General features: G+C 46.2%; 1 protein-coding gene across 2 annotated transcripts in view; it reads right to left on the reverse strand.

Annotated features, from left to right (window-relative positions):
• LOC126412073 (myotubularin-related protein 13) overlaps nt 1-21,952 on the reverse strand; it is a 251,951-nt gene that overhangs the window by 174,352 nt on the left and 55,647 nt on the right. The gene's annotated exons all lie outside the window — the stretch shown is intronic.

Below are 21,952 nucleotides of genomic sequence, written 5' to 3' on the forward strand. Positions count from 1 at the left end.
CCCCCCCACTCCCCTTGGACAGATAAAGGAACTTCCAGTTTCAAGAACTAGTGACTGTCATCTTTTATTGGCATGTGTGGCTGGTGTTAGCTTAGAGACACCTTTGGTGCTATTTTGAGACATGTAGGCTACATCCCTGCACTCTGTTTTTTCCTCCAGTCTACACAAAACAACATTTATATATTACTACACTGCACATGTACTCATCATAGTCATCCACATGACACAGAAACACAACCAGGATTTCATAATAGATTGGACGAAGGCAATAACAACCCACCTTCATTGGGGCAATGCCCAGGAAAGTACGAGTAATGCGAGATTTCTGAAGCTGCTTCTGCCACTCATTTCCAAAGTACAGGACTTACTCTGACTCATTTATAATCACAATGAACAAATTTGAGAGAAAACTGTATAATGTTAATGAAAAATGCATGGGCAAGAAGCTGACTGACTACATATTAATGTCTACCACGCGCAAAAGTTAGGTGCAGCCAGTGTAAGGATGGGGATTGGTGCATTCAAGAAACTTACAACTTCATAAATATTGTTTTTCTTTAATTTATCTTTAACCGTAATCTGATTCAAGAAATCCTCCTGTTTTTAGATGTTCTGCTGCTCAGTGTTGCTCACATGAAGAAGCCCCAGGAAACAGATTGTACTTTACTATTACAGAGAAAGACGCGTTTACTGTAAACTGCTTATGCAACAATACAGATGTACTGCAGGGGGGGGGGGGGTGCAGTAAAGTTTCCTGTCCTATCTACAGATCTTAAAATATTCTGCATCCTGTCACTTGCAGTATTTATACATTAATAAAAATAAAAAATAAAAGTTTTTTCTGTGCAATCAAACACAGCACAATACTTCACCTTTATAACAAAAAACCTTCACTGGAGACACTACAACAAATAAAAATTAACCTTTGCTCATCAATCTGACTGCAATCAATACCCATAAGTCTGCTGAATGAGATGTAGGCTTCAACATAATGTCATCGTATGTTACCTATCTCGTCTCTGGACTAAAGTAAAAATATTCTTTTTAAAAAAAGATCAAACAGTTTCAACACAATATTTATTAACTGTCAGGATCAGAAGTATAAGTCTCTGGTTAGTGCCAATTTTGGTTTATTTAACAAATCATTTTCAGATGGTTCCTAGTGAAACAAAGAATGACCACGAAGTTCCCTTAGAACCATTGCATTTTGGAAAAAAGAAGAACTAGTGCAGTGAGACAAGATTTTTATTTTATTTATCTTGCACATGACACACTCAGGAAATCAAGTAAATGTGACACATTCTGTGTGGGAAACAAAACAATGCATTATTCTGGAACTTTCACTGTAAAAGAAATAGTTCTACAGGTACTGTGAAGTAAAAGTTCATTCAAACAAACCAGTAGCTGAAAGGTATGATGCATTGTCATCATAAATTTTCATGTATGTGCACCATGTGCACCACAATATAGTTTCCAGAATAATGAAACAGCTTGCACACAGCAGACATCACTTTTAACAAACCACAACATAATGTAACAAACATAAAACAAAAAATAAAATCGCTTGAAAAAGAGAAGTATTTTCAGAAATGTGTAGTGCACTAGACATTGTAAACAAAATCTTGGCAGCCATAGAAAATATTTTGACATTAAAAATCAAACATTTCCACCTTCAGTTGTCTATCGAAGTGCTGAACTGCGAAATCCTGATTGTCGTTAATAAACGAAGAAAACTTACTGTTCAACAGAAGCTTGGGGATTACTCACAAAATTAAACTCCCAGCATAGCAAAGAAATATGGTTTGATATTGTCTACTACACATTTTACACTGAAAAATAATTACACTTCTGTGAAGATGTGCAATCATCCTAAAAATATAGTTCCAAGGAATGAGAACAAACATCGCTATAGGAAAAAATTTATTGAAAGAGAAAGCGTGACAAATCCTGCTGATGTTCAGGATTGAAGTAATGAGTGCATAAAAGATCTGACTAGATCAGTGCAATCAAAGAATGTGAGGATGTGGAAAATTTGGAGAACATTAACTTGTCACTGTGACGTTCCTCTTATTTTGGTCAACATTTTATTTGCTGATTTTAACATTATATTGGGCCACTGCAGTTAACAGGAATAAATCTCTTTCTGGGGAAGCAATGTGAAAGGCTACAGCTACAGCTAAGAAGCAGCTCCCATCTTCAAAACACAGGTAACAAATCTGACCACACCATATGGTACTGAAGTATGCCAGTGGTGTCAGGAACTACGAGTAAGCCATGAGGGTGGGTCCAAATTGACAAGTCTGAATGACGGGGTCCACAAATAATTTGGCACAAATCTAAGAAATTTCTTTATCAAATATTGTTAGTGTCCACTTATGGCATATTACACGTTAGGGAGAGTCTACGTGTCACTGAAGCTTTGCTACTACAGTCCCAATACACAGTAAATTATTTGTATCAGGAAATGTATGTATGATTATTATTCTGCAAACAACTTGCAAATTATTCATTCTCAATAGTTAAAGATTTCTGTTGCATGCCAATCTCTTCAGTTGGCATTAGGACACAATCAATACCTGTTCTCTGTATCGCCAATGTTCTCTATTTTTCCGTATTTAAGTTTATATAATGGGATCCCAGAATTTATTTAACACAGATCAATCACATGCATTTCCAGTTATAGCCACAGGGCTGGCTGTTTACACCTCGGTATGAATCCAATGAGCTACAAGAACTGTTTCAAGCAACTACATCAGCAAGAGCAAGCCACAGAACAGGTAGGAAGGCATTCTAAGTGTTTATTCACTAAGCTGATCCAGGGTAGGGTAAATTTTTGCAGTCTCAAGTGGGAAGGGTTGGGTTGATTTGAGGTGAAGAGACCAAACTGCAAGGTCATCGGTCTCATTGGATAGGGAAGGATGGGGAAGGAAGTCAGCCGTGCCCTTTCAGAAGAACCATCCTGGCATTTGCCTGAGGCGATTTAGGGAAATCATGGAAAACCTAAATCAGGATGACCAGACACGGGATTGAACCATTGTCCTCCCAAATGCGAGACTAGTGAGCTAACCACTGCGCCACCTCACTCGGTCAAGTGGAAAGAAATGGCCAGTTGTATTGTAGGTCACCTACATCACTTTCTAGCAATTCACAGTTAGACTGAGAAACAGTTGTGAAAGTTTAGTAACATGAGGGAGAACTAGCATCACAACCAATACTAGGATATGAAACCAGAAACATTAATAGTCTGAATGAAACTGGTGTCTTTTGACTTCTTACTTCCATTGAAAATGCACTCAGTTGGGAAGAAATATGTGAGAATGGCTAAAGGGCATAAATAAAAACTGACAACACTGTTCTATACCTCCGTCTGCATACATACTCCATAAGCCACCCTAAGGAAGTCACCATAAGGTGTGTCCCACTACCAGTAACTTCCTTTCGTGTACCACTCATAAATAGAGCAAGGGGGAAAATGACTGTATCCCTCTATGAGAGCCCTAATTTTTCCTGTCTTACCTTTGTGATCCTTAAGTGAGGCATATGTTGGGTGCAATAGAATCGTTTTGCAGTCAGCTTCAAATACCAGTTCTCCTAACTTTCAATACAGTGTTTCTTGAAAAGAGTGTCTCCCCTCCTGGGATTTCCATTTGAGTTTCCTAAACATCTCCGTAATACTTCTTTACTTTTCTGTTGTTCGAACCTACTTTTAACAAATCTAGCAGCACAACTCTGAAATGCTTCAATGTCTTTCTTTAATTTGACCTGATGTGGGTCCCAAACACTCTAGCAGTATTTAAGAATAGGCTGCACTAGTGTCCTATATGCTGTCTCTTTTACACATAAACCACACTTTCCCAAAACTTCTTCCAATAAACTGAAACTGACCATTTGCCTACCCTACCACAATTCTCACTTCCTCATTCCATTTCACGTTGCTCTGCAACCCTTCTGCCCAGATATTTACACAACGCAACTGTGTCAAGCAGGGAACTATTAATGCTGTATCTTAATATCAGGGGTTTGTTTTCCTACTCATCCACATTAACTTACATTTTTCTACATTTAGAGCTAGTTTCCACCAACTAGAAATTTCATCTAAGGCATCTTTTATCCTCCTACAGTCACTCAAGTTTGACACCTATCCGTACACCATGTTTTGGAAACAGAGCCAGAGTCACTCTTTGGTGTGACATCACATGTGCTGGACTGCTGATGAAATTGCTCGTCAATATTTCATAAAGTTTTAGTCTTCAGCTATTTATTTTAAAGTTAATATTTGCTGTAAAAGTAACTAATTAGTGGATTATCATTAATCTCAGTCTTTCTTCCTGTGTTCTTGATGCGAGTGATCTGTTATTTGTGAGAGTGCTTATGTTGTTTGTCCAAGCCTCACATCTCAGTAGTGTGTTTACATTTTGCAGCATGCAGTTGCAGCTGTAGTGATTATAAGGCTAAGTACTGACAAATATATATCTAAAAACAAAGATGATGTGACTTACCAAACAAAAGCGCTGGCACGTCGATAGACACACAAACAAACACAAACATACACACAAAATTCAAGCTTTCGCAACAAACTGTTGCCTCATCAGGAAAGAGGGAAGAAGAGGGAAAGACGAAAGGATGTGGGTTTTAAGGGAGGGGGTAAGGAGTCATTCCAATCCCAGGAGCGGAAAGACTTATCTTAGGGGGAAAAAAGGACGGGTATACAATCGCGCACACACACACATATCCATCCACACATATACAGACACAAGCAGACATATTTAAAGACAAAGAGTTTGGGCAGAGATGTCAGTCGAGGCGGAAGTGCAGAGGCAAAGATGTTGGTGAATGACAGGTGAGGTATGAGTGGCGGCAACTTGAAATTAGCGGAGATTGAGGCCTGGTGGATAACGGGAAGAGAGGATATATTGAAGAGCAAGTTCCCATCTCCGGAGTTCGGATAGGTTGGTGTTAGTGGGAAGTATCCAGATAACCAGGACGGTGTAACACTGTGCAAAGATGTGCTGGCTGTGCACCAAGGCATGTTTAGCCACAGGGTGATCCTCATTACCAACAAACACTGTCTGCCTGTGTCCATTCATGCGAATGCACAGTTTCTTGCTGGTCATTCCCACATAGAATGCGTCACAGTGTAGGCAGGTCAGTTGGTAAATAACGTGGGTGCTTTCACACGTGGCTCTGCCTTTGAACTTGTACACCTTCCGGGTTACAGGACTGGAGTAGGTGGTGGTGGGAGGGTGCACGGGACAGGTTTTACACCGGGGGCGGTTACAAGGGTAGGAGCCAGAGGGTAGGGAAGGTGGTTTGGGGATTTCATAGGGATGAACTAAGAGGTTACGAAGGTTAGGTGGACGGCGGAAAGACACTCTTGGTGGAGTGGGGAGGATTTCATGAAGGATGGATCTCATTTCAGGGCAGGATTTGAGGAAGTCGTATCCCTGCTGGAGAGCCACATTTAGAGTCTGATCCAGTACCGGAAAGTATCCTGTCACAAGTGGGGCACTTTTGGGGTTCTTCTGTGGGAGGTTCTGGGTTTGAGGGGATGAGGAAGTGGCTCTGGTTATTTGCTTCTGTACCAGGTCGGGAGGGTAGTTGCGGTATGCGAAAGCTGTTGTCAAGTTGTTGGTGTAATGGTTCAGGGATTCCGGACTGGAGCAGATTCGTTTGCCACGAAGACCTAGGCTGTAGGGAAGGGACCGTTTGATGTGGAATGGGTGGCAGCTGTCATAATGGAGGTACTGTTGCTTGTTGGTGGGTTTGATGTGGACGGACGTGTGAAGCTAGCCATTGGACAGGTGGAGGTCAACGTCAAGGAAAGTGGCATGGGATTTGGAGTAGGACCAGGTGAATCTGATGGAACCAAAGGAGTTGAGGTTGGAGAGGAAATTCTGGAGTTCTTCTTCACTGTGAGTCCAGATCATGAAGATGTCATCAATAAATCTGTACCAAACTTTGGGTTGGCAAGCTTGGGTAACCTCTAAGCAACCCATGAATAGGTTGGCGTACGAGGGGGCCATCCTGGTACCCATAGCTGTTCCCTTTAATTGTTGGTATGTCTGGCCTTCAAAAGTGAAGAAGTTGTGGGTCAGGATGAAGCTGGCTAAGGTGATGAGGAAAGAGGTTTTAGGTAGGGTGGCAGGTGATCGGCGTGAAAGGAAGTGCTCCACCGCAGCGAGGCCCTGGACGTGCAGGATATTTGTGTATAAGGAAGTGGCATCAATGGTTACAAGGGTGGTTTCCGGGGTTACGGATTGGGTAAGGATTCCAGGCGTTCGAGAAAGTGGTTGGTGTCTTTGATGAAGGATGGGAGACTGCATGTAATGGGTTGAAGGTGTTGATCTACGTAGGCAGAGATATGTTCTTTGGGGGCTTTGTAACCAGCTACAATGGGGCAGCCGGGATGATTGGGTTTGTGAATTTTAGGAAGAAGGTAGAAGGTAGGGGTGCGGGATGTCGGTGGGGTCATGAGGTTGATGGAGTCAGGTGAAAGGTTTTGTAGGGGGCCTAAGGTTCTGAGGATTCCTTGAAGCTCCGCCTGGACATCAGGAATGGGATTACCATGGCAAACTTTGTATGTGGTGTTGTCTGAAAGCTGACACAGTCCCTCAGTCACATACTCCCGACGATCAAGTACCACGGTCGTGGAACCCTTGTCCGCCAGAAGGATGACGATGGACCGGTCAACCTTCAGATCACAGATAGCCTGGGCTTCAGCAGTGGTGATGTTGGGAGTAGGATTAAGGTTTTTTAAGAAGGATTGAGAGGCAAGGCTGGAAGTCAGAAATTCCTGGAAGGTTCGGAGAGGGTGATTTTGAGGAAGAGGAGGTGGGTCCCGCTGTGACGGAGGACGGAACTGTTCCAGGCAGGGTTCAATTTGGATAGTGTCTTGGCGAGTTGGATCATTAGGAGTAGGATTAGGATCATTTTTCTTCGTGGCAAAGTGATACTTACAGCAGACAGTACGAGTGTAGGACAGTAAATCTTTGACGAGGGCTGTTTGGTTGAATCCCATTCCTGACCAGCAACAAACTGTCCATTCGCATGAATGGACACAGGCAGGATTACCCTGTGGCTAAACATGCCTTGGTGCACGGCCAGCACATCTTGGCACAGTGTTACACCGTCCTGGTTATCTGGATACTTCCCACTAACACCAACCTATCCGAACTCCGGTGATGAGAACTTGCTCTTCAATATATCTTCTCTTCCCGTTACCCACCAGGCCTCGATCTCCGCTAATTTCAAGTTGCCGCCACTCATACCTCACCTGTCATTCAACAACATCTTTGCCTCTGCACTTCCGCCTCGACTGACATCTCTGCCCAAACTCTTTGTCTTTAAATATGTCTGCTTGTGTCTATATATGTGTGGATGGATATGTGTGTGTGTGCGCGAGTGTATACCCGCCCTTTTTTCCCCCTAAGGTAAGTCTTTCCGCTCCCGGGATTGGAATGACTCCTTACCCTCTCCCTTAAAACCCACATCCTTTCGTCTTTCCCTCTCCTTCCCTCTTTCCTGATGAGGCAACAGTTTGTTGCGAAAGCTTGAATTTTGTGTGTATGTTTGCGTTTGTTTGTGTGTCTATCGACGTGCCAGCGCTTTCATTTGGTAAGTCACATCATCTTTGTTTTTAGATATATTTTTCCCACGTGGAATGTTTCCCTCTATTAATTCATAGCAATAAGTACTGACAAAGTTATATATGCACTGTTATCCAGTTATCAAATTTAATAGTTTTCAGTGGTGTTTCGTGTTGTTTGTGGCGAAATAACGATTTAATAAACTTTTGGAAACATTTTCTCGCTATGTTTTTTTTAGAGTTTTCTGTCCATTCAAGTAGTTTAGTAAATTTCATGCTTTAGTTTTCAGGTAACATTTCTAATTGCTGCTAGTGAAATATTTCAGCAAAATTTTCATTCAGTGTTTTAATTTCGTTGAGTGTTCCAGTGGCCACTTGAATATTTGGTTTTAGCTAATACTTTTGTGAAGTTTTGTTGGTATTGGTATTATCTGTTGTGTAGTAGTATTAATACAAGTAGTTGCTTTCTTAGCAGACAGATAATTTCGAGACCACTATTGTTATTTCTATAAATAGTTCAACTGGAGTAATTGAACTTAGGTAACATACACATATAGTTATTTTCAGTAACTGTATAATTTTACCATGAGCAAGAAGTGTGGGCTCTGTCATAGGTTTGTGAGTAATGCGTTACGGTGTGGGATTTGTTCGAAGTATTTTCATTGGGGGGAATGCAGTGGGGAAGCCAGTGGGCATTCTAGCGAGATCCTCTCCTGGGAATGCAGACTCTGTAGTAGAAATAAGTTGATAGAGGAGCAGGAGTGTAAGATCTGTGCCCTTCAGGTGCAGTTACAATGCGCAAAGGAGGAACTAGATAGGTTGAGAAAGGTGAAGGGTGGTGGGGAATGGGGACTGGCAGTTGGCAAGAAGGCAGCTAAGAGGAAGAGGTATTCATGCAGTTATACTTTGTGTATATGCAATAGATTTGACCAACTGTCAGAGATGGGTGGAGAGGAGCCTCTTGTAGCTGTAGATGTAGGGAATATGCAGCAGTCCTCAGAAGTTAGGAGGCCTAGGTCAGTTGCAAAGTCTAACAGAAAGAAGAAGGTTCTGCCACTAGGTAATTCGCATGGTAGAGGTTTGTGCCAGCAGTTGCAGGAAGTGTTGGGGAGTGAGTACCAGTTCACAAGCATTGTGAAGGCTAGTACAGGGTTGACTTAGGTGACTGACAGCATAGGGGAGTTATGTAGGAATTTTACAAAGGAGGATCAGGTAGTGATAGTGGGTGGAGCAGGGAACAGTCTTGATAGGGACGGGAAATATGATTTAGGTGTTGACCTGGTAAAGATAGCTATTCAAACTGGTGGCACTAATGTGCATTTCATGCAACTGTTTCAGCATCATGATCGGCCTCATCTTAATGTGACTGTTAGGTGCATTAACATGAGGCTGGAGGGGGCACTGATGGCAGGGGTCACATTTCAGTGGTGCCAGTTGGGTCTATCAGTAGATCGGGTTTCACCTCAATAGGTATGGGAAGGGGAGGCTGGCGAAGCTTACAGGTGACAGGTGACAGTGTAGTGGGTCATGGTGGGACCAATCAAGGAAAAATTCCTTGTAGTAGTTGGTGTTAGAGCTGCACCTTTTTTAGATTGAAGTCAGCTGATAGGTATGCCTGTTTAAAGGAAGTCCCTCTAACTAAAGGCTCACCTTCAGAGGATGTCATGTTTCCAAGCAGAGAAGGAATTAGCATATTTCATCAAAATATAAGTGGTATTAGAGATAAAGTTAGTGAACTGCTTATAGATGTTGACTCAAATTATTGGTATATCGGAGCACCACTTAAATAATTTGACAATTCAGAGGCTTCCTTTACCAGGATACAGATTACGTGGCTGTTTTCCAAGGAGTTCCTTGCAGGGTGGGGGATTGGCTATGTATGTAAAAAACAGTATTCCATCCGAGTCCACAGACGTATCACGGCACTGGATTGAACAGATATTTGAATGTTGTGAAGGGGCAGTTGAATTTAGTAAAAGTAAACTTCTAATTGTTGTTGTTTATAACTCTCTGACTCTGCCTTCAGAGCATTTCTGCTCAAGCTAGTGATGATTTTTGATTCACTTTGTAGAAAGTACCAGAAATTAGTCATATGTAGTGACTTCAATATAAATTTAGTATATGATGGTGCACAAAAAAGGATGTTGGTAGACCTCCTAAATTCATATGATCTGAGGCAGACTGTGTTTTTTCCAACTAAGGTGCAGGGAAACAGTAGCACAGCCATAGACAATATTTTTATTCACTCTTCATTACTACAGGGGCATTCTGTTAGTTAAAAGGTGAATGGCCTTTCAGACCATGATGCACAAATTTTAACACTAAAAGGCTTTTGTACTCAAACAAATGTCACATATAATTCCAAAACTATATAGGAAAGTTAATCCAACAGCAACAGAGAGTTTTTATACCTTGTCAAGGAACAAGAGTGGCAGAATGTTTATAGTGCCGATAACATAAATGATAAATATAATGCTTTCCTTAACACTTTTTTCACACTCTTTGAGAGTTGCTTTCCATTAGAACGTTCTAATTAGGGTACTAGCAGCAATAGGCAGCCCGGGTGGCTGACTAGTGGGATAAGGATATCATGTAGAACAAAGTGGGAATTATATCAACATGTTAGAAGTAGTCACAATCAAGCTACAGTGGCCCATTACAAACAGTATTGTAAGGTGCTTAAAAATGTTATTAGGAAGGCAAAGAATATGTGGTAAGCAAATAGAATAGCTAATTCACAGAATAAAATTAAAACCATATGGTAAGTTGCGAAGGAAGTGTGTGGTCAGCAGCACAAGGTCGACGATATAAAGTCAGTTTCTCAGTAAAAATATTTCTGTTACTGATAAATCAGACATATGTACAGTATTTAACTATCATTTTCTGAGCATTGCTGGTGAACTGAATAAAAATTTAGTTTCTACAGGGAATCATGTAACTTTCTTGGCATATGCCTTTCTGAGATTTATGTCTGCAATACTCCTCTGTGATACAGACAAGGGGGAGATTGAGTCAATAATTAAATCACTGAAGACTGAGGACCCTCATCAATATGGAGGAGTGCCTAGCAGAATATTAAAGTACTGTGCTGCACATGTTAGCCCTTAATTTATCCACATTTGTAATTTTTCCTTTGGGAATTGTCAGTTTCCTGAATGATTAAAGTACTCAGTAGTAAAGCCACTTTATAAAAAGGGAGAAAAGGATAATGTAGACAATTTTAGACCAATTTCTATGCAATCAGTGTTTGCTAAAGTTATTGAAAAGGCTGTGTATGTAAGGACGATTGATCATTTTTTATCACACAATTTGCTATCAAATTACAGTTCGTATTTAGATGTCGTTTAACTACTGAAAATGCTATATTCTCCTTTGTCTGTGAAGTACTGTATGGGTTAAACAAAAGGTTTCGAATGCTAGGCATATTTTTTTGAGTTAAGTAAGGTGTTTGTTTGTGTTGACCACAAAATATTGCTCCAGAAGCTGGCCCATTATGGAATACGGGGAGTAGCTCACAACTGGTTCACCTCTTACATTAGCAACAGACAGCAAAAGGTCATTATTAACAATGTTGAGAATGACAGTGGTTTGGGGTCTGAGCGGGGTACAGTCAAATGGAGGTGCCCCCACGGATTAGTGTTGGGGCCACTCCTGTTCCTTATTTGTATAAATGATATGCCCTCTAGTACTACGGGTAACTATTTCTGTTTGCTGATGACACTAGCTTGATAGTAAAGGATGTTGTGTGCAACATTGGCCCCATTTCAAATAGAGCAGTTCATGACCTAAGTTCATGGCTTGTAGAAAATGAACTAACACTACATCACAGCAAAACTCGGTTTTAACAGTTTCTAACACACAATTCAATAAAACCTGACATTTTAATTTCACAGAATGGGCATACGATTAGTGAAACTGAACAGTTCAAATTTCTAAGTGTTCAGATAGATAGTAAACTGTTGTGGAAAGTCCACGATCAGGATCTTGTTCAAAGGCTTAATGCAGCCACTTTTACTATCTGAATGGTATCTGAAGGGAATCATCGTTCAACACGAAAATTAGTCTACTTTGCTTATTTTGATTCGCTTATGTCGTATGGTATTATATTTAGGGTTAATCCTTCCCATTCTAAAAGGATATTTTTGGTTCAGATACAGGCAGTCCGGGCAATAAGTGGTGTAAGTTCATGAACCTCTTGTCGACCCCTGTTCACAAGTCTGGATATTTTGACATTGACCTGCCAATATATATACTCCTTACTGTCATTTCTTGTGAACAATATTAGCTTATTTCCAAGAATAAGCATCTTTCACTCAGTTAATACTCTGCAGAAATCAAACCTGCATTTGGATCAGACTTCCTTAACTCTTGTGCAGAAAGGTGTGCAGTATACTGCTGCATCCATTTTCAACAAGCTACTGCTCAAATTCAAAAATCTTAACAGTAATCCACGCACTTTCAAATCCAAACTGAAGAGTTTCCTCATGGGTCACTCCTCCTATTCTGTCGAGGAGTTTCTTGAAAAATTACGCTGATTCTTGTTGCATTGTTGATTGATTTTACTTAAACTTATGGATTGACTTTCTGCGGGCTCATAAACATTTTATTTTTATCTGTTCTTTTATATTGTAATTTCATGTACTGACATGTTCCATGACATTGGAGCTTTGCTCCTCTATTTGGTACTATGGAATTTGACACGTAAATAAAATAAATATCAATATAATAGAGGGAAACATTCCATGCGGGAAAAATATATTTAAAAACAAAGATGATGTGACTTACCATACGAAAGTGCTGGCAGGTCGATAGAAACACAAACAGACACATACATACACACAAAATTCAAGCTTTCGCAACAAACTGTTGCCTCATCAGGAAAGAGGGAAGGAGAGGGAAAGACGAAAGGAAGTGGGTTTTAAGGAAGAGGGTAAGGAGTCATTCCAATCCCGGGAGCGGAAAGACTTACCTTAGGGGGAAAAAAGGACGGGTATACACTCGCACACACACACATATCCATCGACACATATACAGACACAAGCAGACATATTTAAAGACAAAGAGTTTGGGCAGAGATGTCAGTCGAGGCGGAAGTGCAGAGGAAAGATGATGTTGAATGACAGGTGAGGTATGAATGGCGGCAACTTGAAATTAGCGGAGATTGAGGCCTGGTGGGTAACGGGAAGAGAGGATATATTGAAGAGCAAGTTCCCATCTCCGGAGTTCGGATGGGTTGGTGCTGGTGGGAAGTATCCAGATAACCCGGACGGTGTAACACTGTGCCAAGATGTGCTGGCCGTGCACCAAGGCATGTTTAGCCATAGGGTGATCCTCATTACCAACAAACACTGTCTGCCTGTGTCCATTCATGCGAATGGACAGTTTCTTGCTGGTCATTCCCACATAGAATGCATTACATTGTAGGCAGGTCAGTTGGTAAATCACGTGGGTGCTTTCACATGTGGCTCTGCCTTTGATCGTGTACACCTTCCGGGTTACAGGACTGGAGTAGGTGGTGGTAGGAGGGTGCATGGGACAGGTTTTACACCGGGGGCGGTTACAAGGATAGGAGCCAGAGGGTAGGGAAGGTGGTTTGGGGATTTCATAGGGATGAACTAAGAGGTTACGAAGGTTAGGTGGACGGCGGAAAGACACTCTTGGTGGAGTGGGGAGGATTTCATGAAGGATGGATCTCATTTCAGGGCAGGATTTGAGGAAGTCTTATCCCTGCTGGAGAGCCACATTCAGAGTGTGGTCCAGTCCCGGAAAGTATCTTGTCACAAGTGGGGCACTTTTGTGGTTCTTCTGTGGGGGATTCTGGGTTTGAGGGGATGAGGAAGTGGCTCTGGTTATTTGCTTCTGTACCAGGTCAGGAGGGTAGTTGCGGGATGCGAAAGCTATTGTCAGGCTGTTGGTGTAATGGTTCAGGGAATCTGGATTGGAGCAGATTCGTTTGCCACGAAGACCTAGGCTGTAGGGAAGGGACCTCTGTCCTATCCAAAGGCCTCACCTTCAGCCCCACTGCCAGACTCAACCAAACAGCCCTCGTCAAAGATTTACTGTCCTACACTCGTACTCTCTGCTGGAAATATCACTTGTCCACGAAGAAATATGATCCTAATCCTACTCCTAATGATCCAACTCCCCAAGACACCATCCTTCATCAAAGACACCAACCACTTTCTCGAACGCCTGGAATCTTTTTTTTTTTTTTTTTTTTTTTTTTGGTAGGGTTTAAGGGCGCTCAACTGCTGAGGTCATTAGCGCCCAGTCACTGGTGTTAGAGCACAAGTAACCTGCTAAAACTCAAGGGGATGAGGGGACATCAAAAGGACCTGACAAAGATGCAGATGAAATAAGTAAAAGGTTAAATGTCTTTGGTCAAGCCAGTTAAAGTTATAAAACGCAGAAGACGAGCAGCTGCTCGAGCGTCATCAGCTAAAACATCCGGTAAGGTAGATGGCAGGGACAGGACAACACGAAATTGACTAAAACGGGGACACGACAATAAAACATGGCGCACCGTTAATGCCTGACCACAAGGGCACTGCGGGGCTGGGTCACCAGAGAGCAGGTAGCGGTGGCTAAACCGGCAATGCCCAATCCGCAACCTGGTCAGAAGGACCTCCTCGCGCCGAGATGGTCGGGAGGAAGTTGTCCAAGCAGTTGGGAGCGGTTTTACTGCCCGGAGCTTGTTTCCTTGGAGGGATGACCAAGCATCCCACCACAAGGACACAAGCCTCTTACATACATCCCCACAAACGTCAGATGACGGGACACAATGGGAGGCTGGCCGAGGCTGGAGGACTGCAGCCTTGGCTGCAGCATCCGCAGCCTCATTCCCAGGCACTCCCACATGTCCGGGGACCCACAGAAAGCTGACAGAACCGCCATTATCAGCGAAACAATGGAGGGACTGCTGTATTCGTTGAATCAAGGGATGGACCGGATAGGGAGCCCCAAGGCTCTGAAGAGCACTGAGTGAGTCAGTGCAGAGAACATACGATGAATGGCGGTGGCGGCGGGCATACTGAATGGCCTGATGGAGAGCAAAAAGCTCGGCCGTAAAGCTGGAACATTGGTCAAGGAGCCGGTATTTAAAGGTGGCGGTCCCGACGACAAAGGCACAGCCGACACCATCGTCAGTTTTGGAGCCATCGGTGTAAATAAAGGTGTGACCAGCAAGTCGAGCACGAAGTTCGACAAACCGTGAGCAATACACTGCAGCCGGAGTACCCTCCTTCGGGAGTGAGCTGAGGTCGAGATAAATACGAACCGGAGCCTGGAGCCAAGGTGGTGTCGGGCTCTCACCCTCTCTGAAGGTGGTAGGGAGGGCAAAATCCAATTGTCGAAGCAGGCGACGGAAGCGGACTCCGGGGGGCAGCAGGGCAGACACATATAACCCGTACTGACGGTCGAGAGAATCAGCGAAGAAGGACTTGTAAGAGGGGTGTTCGGGCATAGACAACAGCCGGCAGGCATACCGACACAGCAGTATGTCGCGCCGGTAGGTCAACGGTAACTCGGCAGCTTCAGCGTAAAGACTCTCGACAGGACTAGTGTAGAAGGCTCCGGTCGCAAGACGTATCCCCCGATGGTGGATGGAGTTGAGCCGGCGTAAGAGGGATGGCCGAGCGGACGAGTAGACGAAGCTCCCATAATCCAGCTTCGATCGGACTATGGACCGATACAAGCGAAGCAGGACAGTGCGATCCGCTCCCCAAGATGAACCGCTAAGAACTCTGAGGACATTAAGGGAACGTGTACAACGGGCCGCCAAATAAGAGACATGTGGAGACCAACACAGTTTCCGGTCCAACGTGAGCCCTAGAAACTTAGTTGTGTCCACGAATGGGAGAACAACGGGACCGAGATGTAAGGATGGCGGAAGGAACGCTTTATATCGCCAAAAGTTGATACAAACCGTCTTCTCTTCAGAGAACCGGAAGCCATTTGCCACGCTCCATGAGTAGAGGCTGTCTAGACAACGCTGGAGGCAGCGCTCCAGGAGGCATGTTCTCTGGGCACTGCAGTAGATCGCGAAGTCATCGACAAAGAGAGAGCCTGAGACATTAGGTGGAATGCAATCCATAATTGGATTGATCGCGATGGCAAAAAGGGCTACGCTCAAGACGGAGCCCTGAGGCACTCCGTTCTCCTGGAGGAAGACGTCGGACAATACGGAACCCACACGTACCCTAAACTTTCGATCCGTTAAAAAGGAATCAATAAAAAGGGGCAGACGACCGCGTAGGCCCCACTTGTGCATAGTGCGGAGGATACCTCCTCTCCAACAGGTATCATAAGCCTTCTCCAAGTCGAAGAATACGGCTACCGTTTGGCGCCTTCGCAAAAAGTTGTTCATGATGAATGTCGACAAGGTCACAAGGTGGTCAACAGCGGAGCGGCGGCGACGAAAGCCGCATTGGACATTAGTAAGTAGTCGTCGAGATTCAAGAATCCAAACTAACCGAGCATTAACCATGCGCTCCATCACCTTACAGACACAGCTTGTAAGAGAAATGGGGCGGTAACTAGAAGGAAGGTGTCTATCCTTCCCGGGTTTGGGTATAGGAACAACAACGGCGTCACGCCAACGCATGGGGACCTGACCTTCGGTCCAGACGCGATTGTAGGTACGAAGAAGGAAGCTTTTGCCCGCCGGAGAAAGGTGTGCCAGCATCTGAACGTGAATGGCATCTGGCCCCGGAGCAGAGGACCGGGACAGTGCAAGCGCACGTTCGAGTTCCCGCATAGTAAAGGGGGCATTGTAAGTCTCCAGATTCAGCGAGTGGAAGGAAGGTCGCCGAGCCTCGTCTGCCTCTTTCCTGGGAAGGAAGGCAGGATGGTAATGGGCGGAGCTTGAAACCTCCGCGAAAAAGCGGCCAAAGGCGTTGGAGACAGCCACAGGATCAACAAGGACCTCATTACCTGAGGTCAGGCCAGGTACTGAGGAGTGGGCCTTAATGCCCGACAGCCGGCGCAGGCTACCCCAAACAACGGAAGAGGGAGTAAAACTGGTAAAGGAGCTCGTGAAAGAGGCCCAGCAAGCTTTTTTGCTGTCTTTGATGACTCTACGGCATTGCGCTCGGAGTCGTTTGTATTCAATACAATTCGCCAACGTAGGATGGCGGCGAAAGGTGCGTAAAGCACGCCGTCGAGCACGGATAGCGTCCCTACAAGCCTCGTTCCACCAGGGGACGGAAACGCGACGTGAAGAAGAAGTAGTACGAGGTATGGAACGTTCAGCAGCATTGATAATAACAGCCGTGAGGTATTCGACCTGACTGTCACAACTGGAAAAATCGCGGTCCGGAAAGGTCGCCAGGGAGGAGTAAAGTCCCCAGTCAGCTTTCAGTATGTTCCAGCGCGAAGGACGTGGGGATGGGGTGTGGTGCAGGAGACGAACGACACAGGGGAAGTGGTCGCTCGAATAGGTGTCAGAAAGGACATACCACTCGAACCGACGGGCAAGAGTGGTAGAACAGATCGAGAGGTCCAAGTGGGAGTAGCTATGAGTAGAGTCCGAGAGGAAAGTCGGGGCGCCGGTATTGAGGCAGACAAGATTGAGATGGTTGAAGACATCCGCCAAGAGTGAGCCTCTTTGACAGGATGCAGGAGAGCCCCAAAGGGGATGATGGGCATTGAAGTCGCCAAACAATAAGAACGGCGGGGGAAGCTGATCGATCAGGTGCATCATGTCAGCCCTACTAACAGCAGATGACGGTGGAGTGTAGACGGTACAAACGGAAAAAGTAAAAGCAGAAAGAGTAATGCGGATAGCTATTGCTTGGAGTGGGGTGGTCAATGGGATGGGATGGTAATATACATCGTCCCGAACGAGCAACATGACCCCACCATGAGCTGGGATACCGTGCACAGGGGCAGGGTCATACCGCTCCGAGGTATAGTGGGAAAAGGCAATACGGTCAGTCGGGCGCAACTTGGTTTCCTGGAGACCAAGGACGAGCGGACAGTGCAGGCGGAGGAGCAGTTGTAATTCCTCCCGATTAGCTCGAATACCCCTTATGTTCCAATGAAACAACGCCATTGCTAGTCAAAAAGTTGGGGGAACGAGACGGGGAAGAGCTGGTCACCTCGATGGCCGCGGAGGGCCAGGTTGCGAGGCAACAACGCTACAACTGACGGCAGGCGGATCCGGTTCCATCGACTCGTCGCCAGCTGTGGCCGCTGTCCCTGATTGTGTAGGAGGGGCCGCATCATTTGCCGACAAAAGGCCGGCGGAACGCCTGGCAGCAGAGCGTCCCGGCGAAACTGAGGACGGCCGGGAGCAGCGACTCACGGATGAAGCGTCTGATGAAGCGCGCCGGGGTGGAGAGGGGGATAGAGATTTCTTCTTGGAGGCCTTCTTGGAAGGCCGAGGAGGCACAGGGATGGTGGGCTGGACCCGAAGAAGGTCCTCACGCGCGGGGTCCGTTTTGGAACGCCGGACCTCGGAAGCTGGGGTCCGGAACGTTTCCCCGATGGACGCCTGAGAAGAGGATCGCTTCTCAGGTGGCGTGGGGGGAGGAGGAGGAGGAAGGGTGGCCCCTGGGGCAGGGGGGGTGGGGGCCGCGGGGGAGGAGGATTTGGAAGGGAGGGATTTGGGAGGCGGAGGCAGAGCCCCCTGACGGGCAGAGGAGGCGGAGGGGGGACAGGATAGAGGTGAGGATACAGCGGAAGGAGTAGACACAACTGAGGCAAACGAAGTGGCCAGTGACACGGGATGAAGGCGGTCATACTTCTTCCTGGCCTCAGAATAAGAGAGCCGATCCAAAGTTTTGAGTTCCTGTATCTTTTTCTCCTTCTGATAGGCGGGGCAGTCCGGGGACCTAGGCGAGTGGACGCCAGGACAATTAGGGCACCGAGGTGGTGGGGTGCAAGTATGTTCCTCACGAAGAGGACGTCCACAGTCGCCACAAAGGGGCTCAGCCTCACACCGGGACGACATGTGCCCAAAACGCAAACACCTAAAACAGCGCATAGGAGGCGGGACGTAAGGTCGCACGTCGCACCGGTAGCACATCACCTTTACCTTCTCCGGGAGAACGTCCCCCTCGAAGGCGAGGATAAAGGCCCCGGTGTCCATGCGACGGTCCTTGGGGCCGCGCTGGACTCGCCGGACGAAATGCACGCCGCGGCGCTCCAGGTTGGCCCTGAGCTCCTCATCAGATTGTAGCAGGAGGTCACGATGAAAAATGACCCCCTGCGTCCTATTGAGTGCCAGATGTGGGACAATGGAGACTGGGATGTCCCCTAGGCGGTCGCACGCCTGGAGTGCCGCCGATTGTGTGGCAGAGGTGGTCTTGATAAGAACGGACCCCGATCTCATCTTGCTGAGAGCCTCGATTTCCCCGAAGACGTCCTCAATGTGTTGAACAAAGAACATGGGCTTGGAGGTGGCGAACGTCCCCCCATCTGTTCGAGAACAGACCAAATAGCGGGGGAAGTACTTCACCCCAAGCCGGCGGGCCTGTCCCTCCTCCCATGGAGTGGCCAAGGGGGAAAGGGCAGGAGAACCAGAGCTGGAAACGGTACCTTTTCTTTTGGAAGACTCGGCCGCAGAGCGACCTGATACGTGTTGACGTTTCATGTGCGAAACGTCCGCCCCGATACCACCCACTCCGACCAGGGGCTCTCCCCACGGGCGCCACCCAGCCGCAGCAAGGGCCACCTGGCAGGATGACCATTGCCGGGAGTCCTGATGCCCCAAGGAGACGGGCATCTACTCCTTGGCCAACGTGGGGAGGGTGCAGCTCAGGTATCGGCAGTACGATCCCTGTGTTGTCAGGGGGCTACAACCTAGAGGGTACATGACGACCCCACCACAACGGGCTGGCTACCGTGCTGGATGTCTGGTGCCATGGAAAGTCCATCATGATCGCTGGTGCAGATGGAGAGGCACTATGGGCGTAACGTGGACAACCCATCAGGCGTTTAGGCCCAATTTGAGGAATAATGGGTATGGTGACAACGCCGGTGCAATGCTGAGTGCCAAGGTCTTAGCGCACTTAGGACCAGTGGTACACCATGTAAGGTGTCCTTCCCCAAAAGGCTCGTACTTCTGTAGAATTTTGAAAAATGGACGTCAAACCCCAAGGGGGACCATCACATTAAGGCCAAAACATTTGAGACTCCTTTTAGTCGCCTCTTACGACAGGCAGGAATACCGCGGGCCTATTCTAACCCCCGAACCCGCAGGGGGGGCCTGGAATCCTTACCCAAACCGTAACCCCCCAGAAATCATCCTTGTAACCATTGATGCCACTTCCTTATACACAAATATTCCGCACGTCCAGGGCCTCGCTGCGATGGAGCACTTCCTTTCACGCCGATCACCTGCCACCCTACCTAAAACCTCTTTCCTCATCACCTTAGCCAGCTTCATCCTGACCCACAACTTCTTCACTTTTGAAGGCCAGACGTACCAACAATTAAAGGGAACAGCCATGGGTACCAGGATGGTCCCATCGTACGCCAACCTATTCATGGGTCACTTAGAGGAAGCCTTGTTGGTTACCCAGGCCTGCCAACCCAAAGTTTGGTACAGATTTATTGATGACATCTTCATGATCTGGACTCACAGTGAAGAAGAACTCCAGAATTTCCTCTCCAACCTCAACTCCTTTGGTTCCATCAGATTCACCTGGTCCTACTCCAAATCCCATGCCACTTTCCTTGAAGTTGACCTCCACCTGTCCAATGGCCAGCTTCACACGTCCGTCCACATCAAACCCACCAACAAGCAACAGTACCTCCATTATGACAGCTGCCACCCATTCCACATCAAACGGTCCCTTCCCTACAGCCTAGGTCTTCGTGGCAAACGAATCTGCTCCAGTCCGGAATCCCTGAACCATTACACCAACAACTTGACAACAGCTTTCGCATACCGCAACTACCCTCCCGACCTGGTACAGAAGCAAATAACCAGAGCCACTTCCTCATCCCCTCAAACCCAGAACCTCCCACAGAAGAACCCCAAAAGTGCCCCACTTGTGACAGGATACTTTCCGGGACTGGACCAGACTCTGAATGTGGCTCTCCAGCAGGGATACAACTTCCTCAAATCCTGCCCTGAAATGAGATCCATCCTTCATGAAATCCTCTCCACTCCACCAAGAGTGTCTTTCCACCGTCCACCTAACCTTCGTAACCTCTTAGTTCATCCCTATGAAATCCCCAAACACCTCTGGCTCCCACCCTTGTAACCGCCCCCGGTGTAAAACCTGTCCCATGCACCCTCCCACCACCACCTACTCCAGTCCTGTAACCCGGAAGGTGTACATGATCAAAGGCAGAGCCACATGTGAAAGCACCCACGTGATTTACCAACTGACCTGCCTACACTGTGATGCATTCTATGTGGGAATGACCAGCAAGAAACTGTGCATTCGCATGAATGGACACAGGCAGACAGTGTTTGTTGGTAATGAGGATCACCCTATGGCTACACATGCCTTGGTGCACGGCCAGCACATCTTGGCACAGTGTTACACCGTCCGGGTTATCTGGATACTTCCCACCAACACCAACCCATCCGAACTCCGGAGATGGGAACTTGCTCTTCAATAAATCCTCTCTTCCCGTTACCCACCAGGCCTCAATCTCCGCTAATTTCAAGTTGCTGCCACTCATACCTCACCTGTCATTCAACATCATCTTTGACTCTGCACTTCCGCCTCGACTGACATCTCTGCCCAAACTCTTTGTCTTTAAATATGTCTGCTTGTGTCTGTATGTGTGTCGATGGATGTGTGTGTGTGTGTGTGTGTGTGTGTGTGTGTGTGTGTGTGTGTGTGTGTGTGTGCGTGCGTGCGCGCGCGCGATTGTACACCCGTCCTTTTTTCCCCCTAAGGTAAGTCTTTCCGCTCCCGGGATTGGAATGACTCCTTACCCTCTTCCTTAAAACCCACTTCCTTTCGTCTTTCCCTCTCCTTCCCTCTTTCCTGATGAGGCAACAGTTTGTTGCGAAAGCTTGAATTTTGTGTGTATGTATGTGTTTCTATCGACCTGCCAGCGCTTTGGTATGGTAAGTCACATCATCTTTGTTTTTAAATATAAATAAAATAAATAAATCAATACAATAAAGGACCGCAAACTGCTGCTCGCACTGTCCATCAGATCACTTATGTATACAGAAAGTAAGAGAGGTCCTACCACATGTCCCTGGGGCTCTGTTGATGATCCCCTTGTCTCTGGTGAACACTCACTGTCGAAGACAACATACTTGGTTCTATTACTGAAGAAGTTTTCGAGCCACTCGTCTATCTGTGAACCTATTCCATATGCTCTCATCTCCATCAATAGTCTGCAGTGAGGCACTGTGTCAAATGCTTTCTGAAAATCTAGAAATATGGAATCTCT

This window comes from Schistocerca serialis, chromosome 7 (genome assembly GCF_023864345.2).
Source record: "Schistocerca serialis cubense isolate TAMUIC-IGC-003099 chromosome 7, iqSchSeri2.2, whole genome shotgun sequence".
NCBI classification, from domain to species: Eukaryota; Metazoa; Arthropoda; class Insecta; order Orthoptera; family Acrididae; genus Schistocerca; species Schistocerca serialis.